Source organism: Girardinichthys multiradiatus, chromosome 6, assembly GCF_021462225.1.
Source record: "Girardinichthys multiradiatus isolate DD_20200921_A chromosome 6, DD_fGirMul_XY1, whole genome shotgun sequence".
In the NCBI taxonomy this organism is placed as follows: domain Eukaryota; kingdom Metazoa; phylum Chordata; class Actinopteri; order Cyprinodontiformes; family Goodeidae; genus Girardinichthys; species Girardinichthys multiradiatus.
The window spans coordinates 27,950,433-27,968,591 of record NC_061799.1 but is presented as its reverse complement, the minus strand read 5'-3'; the positions used below and the strand labels follow the sequence as shown (position 1 = coordinate 27,968,591).

The window sequence follows — 18,159 nt, the reverse complement described above, 5'->3', positions numbered from 1 at the left end:
CTGAACTGAACACTCTGAACTTTAAAAAAAATAATAATAAAAAGGTCTTTTGTGTTTCACCATATTGCTAATCCTCATCTTCCTTTGCAGGTACCTTCGAAACGAATGGGAGGTGAAAATCTAGGACCCAGGCCCCTTAAGGGTTGGGGCATGGTAGGTATAGGTGTTTTAGCATTCTTCATTGTTACATTGATTTTCGGATTGTTCTGTGAACTGCCTTTCCAAGCATGCTCCAGTCATCCAGACAATAAAGTATCAATACGCAGCGCTCCACCCATTGCCAACAAAACCAGGGCTGGCCCTTTTACCCCTCTACGGAGAAATGGAACATACACTTGCTTTAACTTCACTTCCAAAACCACGCAGGTGAATGTTGGGGAAATTCCTTGCGATTGGTGCAACTCCACGGTGTCAGGCTCAGTGATAGGTCCTTAGGCAAGATCAGGACTTTATTATTATTGTGGAGGACACCGCCTTCTGACTAGGATCCAAAATAATACTATTGGAGTGTGTGCCATGGTTAGGTTGCAGGCACCTCTCCTCATGTTAGGAAAAGACCTTAAGTATCTTCCTTCAACACACGCCCAAAGCACAGCTTTAACTAGGAGAAGGCGTAGACATATCATAAAACGGAGCGCAAACACCTTTGACTTAAGCAAAGACTCACCCACTTACATTGATGCAATAGGAGTTCCTCAAGGCGTACCTAATGAATATAAATTAGCGGATCAAGTCTCAGCAGGCTTTGAAAACATCCCCATTATAACAGCTTTGTTCCATGTTACTCCCAATAAAAACGTAGACCGCATCAACTACATCCATTACAATGTTTTACATCTAGCTAACTTAACAAGGGATGCAGTAGAAGGCCTGTCTGAACAATTGGCACCAACCTTCCTCATGGCTGTGCAAAACCGAATGGCATTAGATATGTTGTTGGCAGAAAAAGGGGGCGTCTGTTCGATGTTTGGGGATATGTGTTGCACTTTTATTCCCAACAACACTGCACCTGATGGTTCCGTCTCAAAAGCTTTAGAAGGGTTAAAAACACTTTCAGCCACTATGAATGAGCACTCAGGACTAGACAATCCGTTAGAAGACTGGATGACGGGCATGTTTGGACACGGGAAAGGGTTGATTATGTCATTGTTTATTTCCATTGCTGTTTTTGTAGCTATTATGGTTACCTGTGGATGCTAACGAGGAGGAGGACGAAGATAAACCCGTAAGAGTAAATTACAGGGCATCTGATATGTATTACTGTCTAGGGAACAGAAGGACGGTAGAATATTATATTGGCATATTTGGACAGACTATGGAATAAAGCACGGATCGACACCCTCCAGTTAGAGGGGTCACGACTCCCTGTCAAGATTTAGAAGGTTGTAAGCATCCTTGGGACTACAAAGGCCGGACAGGCAATAGTCCCTGGGCACATGGCATGGCATTGGAGGCAGGGTCAAAAAGCATGATGACAAACATTTCCTTCTGCTCCACAGGTTGTAATGATTGTTAAAATCTTTTATTTAGCATCTCCAAGAAGTGGTGAAGTCACATAGGTGTCTTCAAAAGGGGGAAATTGTGGAGATATATTATGTATGTGCATTATTATGTTCATAACCAGTGTGTTATTATTATGTTCGTAAACAGTGTGGGAAATAAAATGTATAACCTGTGTTAGTATAAGACATTGTGGCCTGCAGAAGTGTTGCTGCCCAAACTTGGCCTTGAGTGTGGTGAAGCAGAAAAAATACTGAAGAACTGTAGAGGTTGGGAGAGGATGTGAAAAAGATTAACTGGCCAAGCACTCCCTTCTCATATCAGCAGAAAAGCACAGTGCAGGTGCTGGGAGACAGGAACATGTCCTAATATGGTAGGCAGAAAAATGTGTGTACATAACCATATGTGTGAAAAAACTGTAAACAGGGGCTGTTCATTTTCATGTGTTTTAGTAAAAGCCATGTGCCCAGTGAGAAGCTCCGAAGTCTCGGTGTGTGTTGTGATCACATGACAGAGAGCTTCCCTGGTCCAGGTACTTGAATAACATACAGCTGTTTCCGTGTGATTTATTCTAATGTCTTGTGAATTCTTTCAGCTTACGGTGAATAAACGAACACGCAGAACACCCCTTGGGGGGGTGCTTCAACACCATAAAGGTTTTTTTTTTTTTTTTCCAGTGTCCTCCACTCTTCCAAACATGTAAGCAAGTGTGCACTGTTTATATGTTCTGCAACAGCACAAATTTAAAAAGACCAAATCATTTATGCAATAAGAGTTCAAATATCTAAAAATATCTGACAAGAAAAATCTTTAGGCAGATATAAAATACAATGAACATTCATTCATTCATTCATCTTCTATACTGTTTATTCCATAGTGGGTCACGAGGGAGTTGGTGTCTATTTCCAGCAGTCTACAGGCGAGAGTACACCCTGGGCAGGTCGTCAGTCCATTGCAGGGCAACACAGAGACGTACAGGACAAACAACCATGCACATACTCATTCACTAACCTAACATGTTGTTTGACTGTGGGAGGAAGCCGCAGTAGAACCCACGCATGCACGGGGAGAACATGCAGAAAGACCCTCGGCCCGGGAGTCAAACCCAGGACCTTCTTGCTGCAAGGCAACGGTGCAATCAACTGCCCCACCGTGCAGCCCAGATTGTATTAATATATTTCATCAAGTTAACTATTCCCTTCTTAATAATCAATGGAAAACTTTTTTTGCGAGTACAGCAATCAAATCCTTCTGATAAATTGAATGCTGACCAGCTTTTTACATGTTTCCACTGGTATTTTGATTATTTGTTTTTGGTGATGAGCTCCATATGTTTTAGGTTAAAAGGCCTTATTGCCATTACCCTACTCTTTAGCTCCTTCCGCAGATTCTTAATCAGATTCAAGTCTGAACTCTGATTTGGCCACACCAAAACATGTGCAACCACGGTGGCGCATGGAGGTAACATTAATGTTAGATACAATAAACATGTCCCCTGAAATCTGACCCTGCTATACATCATTTTGGACCAATATGAAGTAATAGGCTAATTGTGTGACACAGGTTGCTTTCCTCTCCTGTACCAAATAACCTTTTATAAAGGATCTGAGACTTGGTGTGGGATTTGAGCATATTCTACACTCTCGCCGAATTGATACATCAGTAGACTTGGATAAAAATGTACACCCATTTTTCTGTCATACACCCTTCTGCTAAGTGAGAACCACTGCATTTATAGTACTACAGAAATGTTGAGTACCCGATGAAGAACTGGACCTATGAAAGAAATTAAATCTTGGACTCCCTCTTTACCGCATTTTATTATTTTATTTTTTTTTTGATGGAGAAAAAGGCTGTTTGGAGAGTTAACATGGAATAGACTTTACTTCAGTGTGCATGTCTGGGATTGACACTGTGGAAATGGTGTTTATACAGATATGAGTTATATCGATTAACAGGCTTAAGGGAGGCTAAATCCCTTTGCTCATCCATCAACGACTGAGTCTGCTGCACTCTGCTTTTTTGAATGCCATGCAGCTCTCACTTTGGGGAATCAAACAACATTAATAAGATTACTGTATCTGTAGGAATGAGGTAGATACAAGCTTAAGGATTAAAAGACTTCAGATGTAAACAATAATTCAGTTTCACAAATGTTTCACAAACATCACCATTTTAACAGCAAGCCTCCTTCTTACTTTTACAGCAATCAAAGGAGCTGCACTTTACTACAAATGTTTTTCACACACAAGACACAGTTTGAACAGAGCAGGAGCAGAGAAACCTCAATGAAATCAAAACAGAAAGTCTCATGACACAGTCAGGTCACTGATTCAAAGCATGTGTCTATGCTCTGTAAACAGGACTGACCCCAGGTAAGGGTGAAAGACAGAAACAACCATTATAGCATCTAGGTGTGTCACAACCTCACACAAAAATCTCTACTGCACAAGTGTTGAATGGAAGTGAACACATAACCCAGATAGTGCAGTAAAAAACTAATGTTTGACTGTGTTTGGTCCTCTTAAGCAAATGACCAATCATGCACTAGACAATGTGATGACATCATAAAAGCATGGCCTGAACTTGTATTCCCTTTTGCTATTCTCACCACCCGAAGAGGCACATGTAATTACATATGTTCAGCACCAGTCCACACTGCAATATAGCGAGAGACGTACAGAAAATGCTTCAGCGGCTCTTTGAACTGTGTCTGTTTGTGATTCGTGAAAAGGGCAATAGCAGAATGCAGCTCCCTTGTCATTTGCTCACTCATTTTGCTCTGTGAAACCATGGTCGAGGACACTGACTGCATGCAGATCCACCGAGGTGTGCTAAAATTCTCACACTTATAAGACTGCAGAACTGATATCTGTGCAAGACAGGGACACAGTGGATTTAACTGGATATTGATTTCTTCTTTATATATATATATAGTTAACACTGAACATTAAAAGAGTGACTTAAAAGAGTGGCTTTGCAATGATATTTGAAGGTCACTTGCTTGTGTAAAAACAGAACATTTTGTTTAACCAACCAAACAATTAAAACAACTAGAACTCTAAAAACTCTGTGTTGGTGTGATTTACTTGAAATACAAGGTACACAACAGAGACCCAACAACATTTATCAGAGGTAGTGTGCCTTTGGTGTTTGGATCCAGCGGAGGCTGGCTGAAAGGCTGATCTAGGTGGCTTTGTGATGGATTGTAAGTATGTTGAACTCCCTAAGAAAGAAGCAGTGCTGCCCAAGTTGTATTGTCCCTGATGGTCTGTAACCCTGAGAAATAGCTTGACATGACCCCACCTTTGTGTGCCCTGAAATGAATCTAAAACTTGTCTCATTATAACACAGTCTGAGGTAAGAGTGGAAACGTGCAGTGACTCATCACTTCGTATCCGTAGTAGAAAGATTTCATGTCACCATGAGGTTTTTGAAAAGACAATACATCCTTGCCACAATGGAGGCAAACAAGCTAATAAGATGTATGCTGCATCACTCTGCCTCATCAGCTGATTAGTCAGATGAGCTGCTTATCAGTCAGCTGGAATAATAAATAAAATACAGTAACATTCAATTTTTGATGATGCAGACCAATTGAAACAAAATCAAGAAGTATCCTCATTTCTAAGTGGACATAGACCAGACTGTCTGCAAGTCTTATAAGATATGGTGGATTAATACTGCCGACAGGCTAAAGCAAGGTAATCTCACATAGAAACACAGATGTTGTTGGGCTGAATAAAACAGCTCTAAGCTTAATATCTGCTTGCATAGCTTTGTCTCACACCGATATGAACATTTTCATTTTGAGTTGTTTTAAATTGCTAATGTCAGCTAAAACAGATGGTGTATATCTGACCATCGGGTTTGCCTTTTCAACCAACCATTTCAAAGACTTACTTTTTAAAAACCTCACAGTGATGGTAAGGGAACTATTATCAATAACTTTACCAATAACTTATCTAAATATCTAAAAATGTGTTTTAAGTGCCCCTCCTTGAACCGCCACCTTAACGTGCTGGAGGGGTTTGAGTGCTTGAATGATCCTAGAGGCTATGTTGTCTGGGGCTTAAATGCCCCTGGCAAACAGGCTCTAGGTGACGGGTCGGACAAAGAGCGGTCCAAGAACCCCTCATGACGACTACAAAATCGAGGCACGTGACATCGCCCGGTACGGCGGAGCCGGGGTCCCACCGTGGAGCCAGGCCTGGGGTCGGGACTCGTCAGAGAGCGCCTGGTGGCTGGGTTGCTCCTCGCGGGACCCGGCCGGGCCAAGCCCGAACGAGAGACGCGAGACCATCCCCCAGTGGGCCCACTACCTGGGGAACCGTGAGGGACCGGTGCAAAGAGGATTGGGCGCCGGAAGAAGGTGGAGACCTCGGCGGCCTGATCCTCGGATGCTTAGGCTGGCTCTAGGGACGTGGAATGTCACCTTGCTGGGGGGGGGGGGGAGCTTGTGCAGGAGGTCGAGAGATATCGACTAGAAATAGTCGGGCTCGCCTCCATGCATAGCGTTGTGCTCTGGAACCCATCTCCTCGAGACGGGCTGGACACTCTTCTACTCTGGAGTGGCCCACGGGGAGAGGCGGCAGGCTGGGGTGGGTGTGCTTGTCGCCCCCCAGCTCAGCCGTCTAGTATTGGGGTTTACCCCAGTGGATGAGAGGGACGCATCCCTGCGCCTTCGGGTTGGGGAGAGGTCTCTGACTATCATTTCAGCGGACAGGCCGAGTGGTAGTGCGGAGTATCCGGCCTTCTTGACGTCCCTGTCAGGGGTGCTGGATAGTGCCCCTCCCGGGGACTCCATTATTCTGCTGGGGGACTTTAACGCCCACGTGGGAAACGACAGTGACACCCAGATCGGGGAGGCCATTCCTCCCCGATCTGAATCCGAGCGGGGTTTTGTTATTGAACTTCTGTGCCAGTCACAGAGTGTCCATAATGAACACCATGTTCAAACATAAGGGTGTTCATCAGTGCACTTGGCACCAGGATACCCTAGGCAGGAGGTCAATGATCGACTTTGTTGTCGTATCATCAGACCTTCAGCCGCATGTTTTGGACACTCGGGTGAAGAGAGGGGCTGAGCTGTCCACTGATCAACACCTGGTGGTGAGTTGGATCTGCTGGGGGAGGAGAAAGCCAGACAGACTTGGCAGGCCCAAGCGCATAGTGAGGGTCTGCTGGGAACGTCTGGCGGACCCCTTGGCCAGGGATGTATTCAATTCTCACCTCCGGGAGAACTTTGACCAGATTCCGAGGGATGTTGGAGACATAGAGTCCGAGTGGACCATGTTCTCCGCATCTATTGTCGATGCTGCCGCCTGTAGCTGCGGCCGTAAGGTCTGCGGTGTCTGTCACAGCGGCAATCCCAGAACCTGGTGGTGGACACCGACAGTAAGGGACGCTGTCAAGCTGAAAAAGGACTCCTATCGGCTGTGGTTGGCTTGTGGGACTTCTGAGGCGGCTGACGGGTAACGTGGGGCCAAGCGTGCTGCGGCCCGGACGGTGGCAGAGGCAAAAACCCGGGCCTGGGAGGCGTTTGGTGAGGCCACGGAGAAGGACTACCGGTTGGCCCCGAAGCAATTCTGGCAAACCGTCCGGCGCCTCAGGAGGGGGAAGCAGTGCCTCGCCAACACTGCTTACAGTGGGGGTGGGGAGCTGCTGACCTCGACTGGGGACATTATCGGGTGGTGGAAGGAGTACTTTGAGGATCTCCTCAATCTTGCCATCATGCATTCCCTGGTGGAAACCGAGGCTGGGGACTCGGGGTTGGACTCTTTCATCACCCGGGCTGAAGTCACTGAGGTGGTTAAAAAGCTCCGCGGTGGCAGGGCTTCGGGGTTGGATGAGATCCGCCCTGAGTCAGTCAAGTCTCTGGATGTTGTGGGGCTGTCATGGTTGACACGCCTCTTCAACATTGCGTGGCGGATGGGGACAGTGCCTTTGGATTGGCAGACTGGGGTGGTGGTCCCCCTACAAAAGAAGGGTGACCAGAGGGTGTGTTCCATCTACAGGGGGATCACACTCCTCAGCCTCCCTGGTAAGGCCTACGCCAGGGTATTGGAGAAGAGAGTCCAGCCGATAGTCAAACCCCGGCTTCAGGAGGAGCAGTGTGGTTTTCATCCCAGCCGTGGAACACTGGACCAGCTCTATACCCTCTACAGGGTACTCGAGGATTCATGGGAGTTTGCCCAACCGGTCCACATGTGTTTTGTGGACCTGGAGAAAGCATTCGACTGTGTCCCTCGGGATGCCCTGTGGGGGGTGCTCCAGGAGTATGGAATCGGGGGCCCTTTACTAGGGGCCATCCGGTCTCTGTACAAGCGGAGCAGGAGTTTGGTTCGCATTGCCGGCACTAAGATGGACCTGTTCCCGGTGCATGTTGGACTCTGGCAAGGCTGCCCTTTGTCACCGGTCCTGTTCATAACTTTTATGGACAAGATATCTATCGACAGACGGATCGGTGCGGCTACCACAATAATGGGGGCGCTGTGCCGGTCCGTTGTGGTGAAGAAAGAGCTGAGCCGAAAAGCGCAGCTCTCGATTTATCTGTCGGTCTACATTCCTACCCTCACCTATGGCCATGAACTTTGGGTCATGACCGAAAGAACGAGATCCCGGATACAAGCGGCTGAAATGAGCTTCCTCTGTAGGGTGGGCGGGCACTCCCTTAGAGATAGGATGAGGAACTCGGCCATCCGGGAGGGGCTCGGAGTAGAGCCACTGCTCCTCCACATTGAGAGGAGCCAGTTGAGGTGGCTCGGGCATTTATACCAGATGCCTCCTGGACGCCTTCCTCGGGAGGTGTTCCAGGCACATCCCACCGGGAGGAGGCCCAGGGGACGACCCAGGACACGCTGGAGGGACTATGTCTCTCGGCTGACCTGGGAATGCCTTGGGCTCCCCCTGGAGGAGCTGGAGGAGGTGTCTGGGGAGAGGGACGTCTGGGCGTCTCTGCTGAGTCTGCTGCCCCCGCGACCAGGTCCCAGATAAAGCAGAAGACGATGATTACGAGTGTTTTAAGTGGATCTAAACATAAAGAAATGAAGAACAATTTGTGAAACATACTGCTTATGAAGTATGATGTTCCTACGTTTTGTATAGTGCATGTGTATTGGGATGAAGTGCACTACAGTACGCTACTCATTCAGGACAGAGTAAGTAATCTCATTGTCTATTTTTTCCTTTTTTCCATAATGAGTTATGTGATCATCTCAGTATGAGAGCTCAATGTTCTATACCAGTGGATCCCGAAGTTGGGTTTCTGACCTTGCAGGGACTTGTGGCTGAAAGATCAAGTAACTATGCATGATAAACAGATTCAATTTATAAAGAAAGTTATGGCCAGTTTAATCACTTCATGGAAACAGTTATTAGCTCAAGTACATACATACTGTTCTTTCCAAGTATTGCTAATTATTTTACAATGAGTCACATTCAGTTTATTATGCCAAATGGTAAAAATGTTTTCTATCTAAGGAAACTCAGCCAACTGCATTAAGTAACTGACTTTGATTGAGATATTAACTTTGCCTAAATCCCTCATACATGTGGTACCTGTGGAAAGGATGAACTTCCTTTTAACAGGAAGAAAACTCCAGCAGAACCTAGCTCAGTGTGAGAGGCCATCTGCTACGACCAACTCAGGTTTGAGAAGACAGAGGAATACCTTGGAACATGCTAAATGTACATTGCTTTATTGAGTCTGGGTAAGAAAGACATGTTCACAGTGGCTAATTTCATTTATTTTAAGTTCAAGGCCTGCAACATGAATGAAGTCCATCTTTGTTTTGTTTTATGTTTTGTTTTTTCCATCACCAGAATAAAATATAAACTGTATCACTATTATGTACAATTCCTCTATTTCATAAGTTATACTGACACAACATTTTCTTTTGTTGTGCAAAATGGACATGCAAGAAGACAAACTTATAAATAACTGTTTTGTTTTTGTGGCTAAAGAAACATTGCTTATATGTTAATAGTCGTAACTCATGGTTTTGCAGTAGAGGGTGACACGGGAGTGGATTTTCTCTCCTGTCCCATCCCGCTCCCACAGAAAAAGGTCTTGTCCCATCCCAATCCCAGGCCAGCATAACAAAAGAAATCCTGTCCCGTCCCACTCCTGGTAAATTGACTCCCACTCCCATCCCGCTCCCATTCAGAACGACTCCAACTCCTGTGCCACTCCCATTTTTGTTTTCTTCATTTAGTCTTTTGGCAATTTTAAATTTTTATAATTTTAAAGACGACATGACGTAATTAGTGGTACACTTGATATTTAATGATGTATTAAATAAATTTCAATTTTTTTCTATTTCACAACATATTTATTTAATATCTTCCCTTGATGAAGCCTTTCTACGGAGTCCGCGAGGGGACATGGGGGAATTGTTTTCTCTTTTGTGTCCTCACGCAATAGTCTTTGAGTTATTTTGCAATACTTTGTGGGATAGTTTCCAAACCAGATAACTGCAAAATTGAAACAAACACTACACCCGTTTTTAGATTTATTGAGTTTTATTTTGAAATCAGCCTTAAATAAAATGATCTTCAAATCAGACTAAAAGACAGTTTTTATCCACAAGCTGTCAAACAAACTACTGAACTCTGGACCATAATACTGCACGAAACCACATCTGTGACACTTTGTTTGCTTATTACTGCTGCATGATGTGTACTTTTTTTTTTGTATGCCGTGTTTTTGTTTTTATCGTGATTTGAACGGTTCTTCTTATCCGAAGCATTTAATCGCATTGTTGACTGCGTGTTAACCTGCATATGACAAATAAACCATATCAATGACATATCAGTGCTGTTTGTTTTATGAGCAGTTTGTCATCTGTGCTGTTGTTCCAAAATGCCGAACGCAAAAGTATTGCGTGGGGACGCAAAAGTAATACATTTCCCCATGTCCCCTCACGGGCTTCCGTACCTTACCTCTTAAATCTTTAGTGCACATGCAGCAATTTTGTTGGTCAGATGAGACTTGACACATGATGGTACTTTTGGTTTGATGAATGAAGAGATGCAGGGCTGATTTAATCCAGAATTTGCCAAACAAGTGTGCATTAATCACTGGTGAACTTGATTACAACTAAACACATTTTAGAAGCAGCAGACTGCATGTAAACACCGCTGCATTCAACTCTCCTGAAGTTCAGTAATATTTGCGACTTTCCTGTCAGCTCTATGAGTTTAATAGATAAGTCCTTACTTCTGACTTTACGTTACAAATCCAATTTTACCACGTCCAGTTCTCCACCTGCGTTTGCTCCCTCCATTCTGAACGCAGGTGGAAAACATCGAGCAGAAGCACTGTTGGCTTGTGGGTCGTGTAGTTCGTTTGACTCACATTATAGTATAGGCTTCTTGGAAAAAAACTACACAATGGCGGCGTTGATCCAAGTTTTTTTTTCTTAAAGTTTATAACAAAGTCTCTATTTTACATTTTCAATGACAATTGATCCTAGTTTATTTTCCCTCCTATTGATTAGCTCCCGCTCCCGTCTGCTCCCGTTCATTTTTTATCCTGTACCGTCCCAATCACGTGATCTTTACTGATGCTGTCTCCCGTCCCGCGGGATTCCCGTGGGAATCCCGTGACCCGTGGGACTCCCGAAAAAATGTCAGCCTCTATTTTGCAGTAGTGGTATATGGAGCTGCGCGATATTAGGACACGTGATATGTTATAAAGTTTGTGAACCCTCCGATAATGACATCACTTGTGGCAGGTAAACAAATACATAACTAAACAGCATGTCTTTCTGCTTTGGCTGTCTTCCAAACAGAGCCCAGATAGTGAGCAGTCTATCAAGCTTCTGAAAAATATGTATTTGATTATTTCCATCTTTAATAACATGGTTTTGTACATGGCTACATTTGCTGTTTTGTCAAAGAAACACCTAAGTTGAAGTACATAGTAACTATTTAATAAACTAGTATTTATTGCAGTCCAAGTAGTTCTTTGCAATAATAATAATGTGCAACCTTTGCAGTGGAAGTACTTTAGGAGTAAAACAGAAATGACGGTGGAACAGGTAGGGCTGATAGGGGGAGAGCCCTACTAATCGCCTTGAGCATTAAAGGAAGAACATAAATATTGAAGAAAAGCGGTCCAATCAGAAAATGATAAATCTGTCATGTAAGAAGTATATTTATTTAGCCTCATGTGAAACTAATCAACCTTTCGCACACTAGGTCCACATCATTTACACGCTGCTGCATTTAGCGGCAAAGCAAAGACGCAGAGTCAGAGGCGCATCAGTTAAAGTAGTTCATCAATCAATGCACCTGATCAGATCCAGTGGCAAGAACAGCTTACTCCCCTTATGTTATGGCTAACAAAGACAGGTTGATGCTGTTGGGACCCACAGCCATGGATACAACATGAAAGATGCGGTACAAACCTTTCTGGAACTTTCAAAATAAATTGCATTTAATCTACTTCTGGCACAGCCAAGGGGGGAGTAACAGCGGACTTCCCATGATGCCATTGGCCATATAAAGCCCCACCTCTCCAATGGTTCGATCTCTTCCATGACGGTGACGACCGGGACAGGAGAGGTACAGCGCGCTAATGTCTCTTTGCTGGCAAACTCTTTAAATTGGACCCAAGGGTGTCATAAGATCACGAGATCATATGCACAAAGTTAAGTACGAATGAATCACTGTCTGTGTATCCGGTAGATTCATTCATGAAAGGGTGATTAAGGGTGCTTGACTTTCTCTCTGAGATCTACAGACAGCAAACTGTTCCCAGAGTTCCCTGCAGAGACGCCATCTGTACGACGCCGAGTGGAGCAGTTGCCTGATCTGAAAGGAGGACAACGGCACCGTATCAATGTGGTAATGTGCAGATTTGGCCGGCCGAAAGAATAGCAGCCACTCTCCGCAGCTAAGGAGGTTAGCTGTAGCTAACCGTTTGTTGACTGTGGACGTTTCTTCAAACTTCGTCATCGCCCGGACACTTCTCCTCAGCACGGTTCATGAGGTTACGTTTGAGCAGAGTGACAGAAGTGATTTAGGATGAAGTGATCTAAACGTTTTTCATTTTATGAAGTTTGGTTTTGTTTATGAAACTCTGCTATCTGCAGCACACTTGCTCAGTTTTGTGTTCTGTGTTTGTGCGTTTTTTTTTTAAAGTTAAGACAAACTTTATTTAAAGGGTTATTTTAAACACAGAAAATTGATCATAATGCGCCGTCCGCGCTTATGCATTTTAACCCTTTTATTAACGGTATTTTAAAGGTATGTGTTTGATTCTGGTGCTAAGCTATAAGCTTCTTTTGTTAGCTTTAACTGCTAACAGCTAAGAACACGTGCGTGCATACGTGAGCCCATTTCTCCAGAAAGATTTGGTTCTATTCTAAAATATTTCCCTAAATATTTTACTATTTTCTTGATAATATTTCTTTACATATTACTTTAATAAATAAAGGCAGCTAATGAGACACCGTTGAGAATTAGCCATCCAGAAGGTTGGTTTTATTCAGCAGATCATTCTTTAAAACATTATTTTAATAAAATAATATTTTATCTGATCTTGCATTGTGAATGGTTGTCTGAACGTCTGCTGATTATTACCTAAGTTAGTTCCAAGACTAACTTCGCGTCACTTCCAGATTCTTCAAGATAATCCTTGGTTCTCAAACATAAACATTGCATGGTAATGTTGCATCACTCTTTTGGTCATGGTTTTAACCATCTTTAATCAACTTGTTTATATTGTACATAGCCCATTAGTCTTCGTTATTCTTTAATTCTGCTTGGTAGTTTAGTTGGATTGTTTTAGCATAGTAAAGAGTTTGTTGATTGAAATATGTTTGACTTTGATTTGACTTATTTTTGTTAATAAATTCTTGTATTTTACAAAATTGTGTGAATTCCGAATCAGAATCAGCTTTATTGCCAAGTTCGAACATACAAACAAGGAATTTGACTCCGGTACACTTTGCTCTTTGGTTTTGTTTTTGTATTACAGAATATACATATTTACAATGTACAATATACACATATATAATAAAAATTTGCATTTGCAACATCTGTATGCTGTTGTTTTGTACTCCTATTGAATGTTCAACAGAGAAACAGCCTGGGGGAAGAAACCGTCTCTGTTGCGGCTGGTTTTAGCGAACAGTGCTCTGTAGCGGCGGCCTGAAGGTAAAGCTCTGAACAGTTTATGTGCAGGGTGTGTGGGGTCTGCTGAGATTTTAGCAGCTCTTTTCCTGACCCTAGACCTGTATAAGTCCTGGATGGAGGGAAGGTCAGCCCTGATTATTCTCTCTTCAGTCCTGATTATTTGTTGCACTCTGCACCTGTCCTGTTTTGTGGATGAGCCAAACCACACTGAGATGGATGAAGACAGGATAGATTGAATGATGGCAGTGTAGAAGATGACCAGCAGCTCCTGTGGAAGGTTGAACTTCTTGAATTGCCTCAGGAAGTACAGTCTCTGCTGGGTCTTCTTTCGAACAGTATCTATGTGTGAAGACCATCTCAGGTCCTCAGAGATGGTGGTTCCTAAGAACCTGAAGTGGTCCACGGCCAATGCAGTGTTGTTGAGGATGGTGACGGGGGTATATGGGGGTGGTGTTCTCCGAACGTCCACCACCATTTCCACAGTCTTGAGTGGGTTGAGTTCAAGGTAGTTCTGACTGCACCAGTGTACCAGCCGATCCACCTGCTGTCTGTATGCAGACTAATCACCGTCCTGGATCAGTCCAATGACAGTGGTGTCGTCTGCAAACTTAAGGAGTTTCACGGACGTGTCCGATGAGGTGCAGTCATTTGTGTACAGGGAGAAGAGGAGTGGGGATAGAACACACCCCTGGGGGGCACCAGTACTTATTGATCTGGATCGGGAGAAGATGCTCCCCAGGCTCACCTGCTGCTGTCGGTCCTTCAGGAAGCTGTTGATCCACTGACAGGTGGAGGCTGGGACCTTGAGCTAGGTGAGCTTCTGGTGGACGATGTCTGGTATGATAGTGTTGAAGGCCGAGCTGAAGTCTACAAAGAGGATCCTGGCGTACGCCCCTGGGTGGTCGAGGTGTTGCAGGATGAAGTGTAGACCTAAGTTAACAGCATCATCTGCCGACCTGTTTGCTCAGTAAGCAAATTGCAGGGGGTCCAGCAGGGGGCCTGTGATGTCTTTCAGGTGCTTCAACACCAGCCGCTCAAAGGATTTCATAACCACAGGCATCAAGGCTACAGGCCTGTAGTCATTTAATCCTAGGATGGTGGGTTTCTTGGGCACCGGGATGATGGTGGATCATTTGAGGCAGGAGGGGACCTCACACTTCTCCAGTGATTTGTTGAAGATCCTTGTGAAAATCGGAGCGAGTTGATTTGCACAAGCTTTCAGGCATGATGGGGAAACGTTATCAGGTCCTCCAGCTTTCTTTGTTTTCATGCGCTGAAAGAGCCTATTTACATCTTCCTCAGAGATCTTTAGTGCAGGCAAAGGATCTGAAGGTAGGGGGTTGGTAGCTTTGTGGGAAGAACTTGTTCCTGAATGGGATGAGGAGGGGATGATTTGAAGTGTGAATGGCTTCTTGTCATGTCTGCAGTAGAAGCCATTCAGATGGTTGGCCAGGAGACGACTCTGTTCAGGAAGGGTGGGGGGGCTCCTATAGGCCGTCAGGTTTCTCAGACCAGTCCATACATAAGTGTCACCAGTAGATAGGCTGTTCTTAAGCTTCTCACTGTAGCTTCTCTTGGCTGCTTTGATCTCCTTTGTTAGTCTGTTCCTGGCCTGCCTGTACCACGCCCAATCACCACTGCTGTGAGCTTCTTCCTTTTCCCTGCGCAGATTCCTGAGGTGTGGAGTAAACCATGGCTTATTGTTCCCAAAGGTGCAGAAGGTCTTGGTCTGCACACTCATGTCCTCACAGAAACTAATGTATGAGGTCACCACATCAGTTCATTCCATGTGTGTGCAGAGTTTTGCTGTTCAACGATGTCAGAGCTTGGCTCACCCTTTTCGATTTAGTCCTAATACCACCGACTTACTGGGTTGGTATTCACAGGACAACCCTTAACAGACCAAAATATTATTTGATAAAATATTAAAGTATTAATATTAAATATTAAATAATATATTCAGATCCATAGTCACAACAATGCAATCCCAAGAAAGATTGATTTACCTTAAGGAATGACATTAGCAAATCAGCCAAAAATGAATCTCAGAAAAGGCATTAATTGGCAGTTAAGTTCAAGTACGTTATATTGCTCTGTGGAACATTTTTTCTGACGCAGATCACTTTGACAGTACCTCCTTGTTTTAATGTGACAACTAACCTTTTCCTGCTGTCACTTTTCCCACTCCTCACTAACTGCTTGTCATCCTTTTTGGCCAATAAACTGTAATATTGCAAATCTGTACATGTTCTCCTAAAAGATAAGGCTCATTCTACAGAAACATCCACTTTTGGAATGGCAAGATGTCTTAATTTTTTTTTTTTTCTTACATTTAAACTTGGACTACATTGTTACATAAGTCATTGACTTTATGAATGCACATAAATGAAACCTTAATTAAATTTTTTTTTTTTTGGTACATTTACATAAATACCATGTGAACTGACTTGTTTGTCACTGGTGTTACCACACTTTTTCATAATATTTAAGGCTTTTATAAAACATTTTGTCTCAATCTTGTCAGGACATGTAGTCAGAGTCAGACAGGAATTGTGACAATGCAATGCAACCAGAAGACTGTATTTTAAATGTATTAAGGTTTGTTAAAAGTGTGATTGAATAACTTTAATTTATTTGCACTACCATGTATTTGCTGCAACAATGAAAATATTTGAAAAATCTTATACAAACAATGAATGATGCACTCTTTAAAATCTTAACTTATGAGTGAAACAAAATTTATGGATGTAAAATTATTATCATGTGAAATATAACACATTTTATGAACATGACATCAGAAAAACCTCACAGTAACACCAGTGACACAATGAAACACCAGTGACAAGACCAAATATTCTCATTTTAAAACAAATAACTTTTACATCATAAAGGTTCTTGAATAGTTTAAGAACACATGAAGTCAATTAACAAAAAGTTAAGATTAAGATTCAATTGTTCACTTGTCGAGCTTCCCCATGATGAACTCCCAGAACTGCTGCTAAATCTGCACTGAATGCTTATTGACTGCCCGGGGCCCTGGAATCAGGCACATGATCTGGTCATCGCTGTACCAGCTGACGTCATCTCTGGGGCTTGGCCAGAAGAACTTATTAAGTCCATACCGGTGCATGCACTTGACTTTTATGTTGTCTTCTTCCAGCTGCAGGATGATGCCAGACTAGGGTTTGTCATCATAATGTACAACACACCACTGTCCAATATGATGGTCTTCGTTGGCATTTGGTCTAAATTTTCTCTCTGTTTGGTCAGTTGCCTCCATTGCTACAAGAGCAACCTCCTGTAGACTGTGGCATGGACAATCAAACACGCCCTCAGCAGCCCGGCAGAAACAGCTTATGCCCCTGTACTTGAGAATGCTGGGAGACACGCTGAGGACCTCATGCATTTTCATGGTGCCTTTAATGGTCAACATGGGCACTTGCCTTAAATGTTCATCTCTGTTATTAACCTCTCCCTCACTCACATAAAACAGTTTCACTTTGCTTGTATCTTTTAACAGCTGGAAAAAGGTCTGTGCATCTGGGATATCTTTCCCTTGACGAACCAATATGTCAGCCGTTCTCTTCAGTGTGGCCCCTACTCCATCTGGTGCACTGTTTCCATGACTTGCCTCGAAGAAGTTCCATGTCACGACTGAGAAACTTCTTTGGTGTGGTTCAGTGGATATGATGTGAAAGTTTGAGCGGTTTTTGTATTGTGTGGCAGGTCCATCACTAATAAAATGAAGGTTTTGGACATTAGTGTGGTCCTTTGCCAGGAACTGAAGAATAGGGTCCAAATGAGCCCATACAGCTACAGGGTCATGCCTTCTGCTGGGGGAGATTGTACAGAAAGGCGTAGGGGCTTGGTTTGCCAGGTAAAGCACTCCAGTGTGAAGGGTCACCTGCTGATGAGCAGCCTTTCATTCTGCCTTTTTTTCCCTTTCACTTAAATCATGTATTCTCTTTCTCTTCTTTGTTTCAATGTCTCTGGTGTAGCACCGCTTCCTTTTCTCTAAATACTCTGCTCTTCGTTCAGGATCAGCATCCCTCCGCTGTCTATAAAGACGCTGCTTCTCAGCTGCACTCAATTTAGCCATACCTGACCAAAGAAGGATTAACAGGAATTATACTAATGAATTATTTTTATTTCATGCTCAAAAGAAAAAAAAAACTAAATAAACATCATTAAATAAAATGTATGCACACATCTGGAGTAGGTGCTGTTACTGTTTGTCACTGATGTTACCCAAACTAAGGTAACACCAGTGACGGTAACACCAGTGACAGTTTTCATGAAAAATGCATTTTACAAAATGGCTGCTACAGAGCATGAAACCACATGTTGTCTATCATGATATATTCACTAAATTATGTAGTTTAATACATTTGCATAGAATTTGTTTGCAATTCCCTGCCAATAAAGTGGGTCACACCAGTGAGGTCAACTAAAAGCTTCATTTGAAACCATGAGATGTTAATATTTCAGAAAACTGAAAATAGACAGTGTTTGTAC

At 43.5% G+C, this 18,159-nt stretch overlaps 1 protein-coding gene across 1 annotated transcript in view; it reads right to left on the bottom strand.

The window, feature by feature from the left end:
• Positions 1 to 18,159, bottom strand: part of asic1c (acid-sensing (proton-gated) ion channel 1c) — a 217,678-nt gene that overhangs the window by 152,921 nt on the left and 46,598 nt on the right. The window lies entirely within an intron of this gene.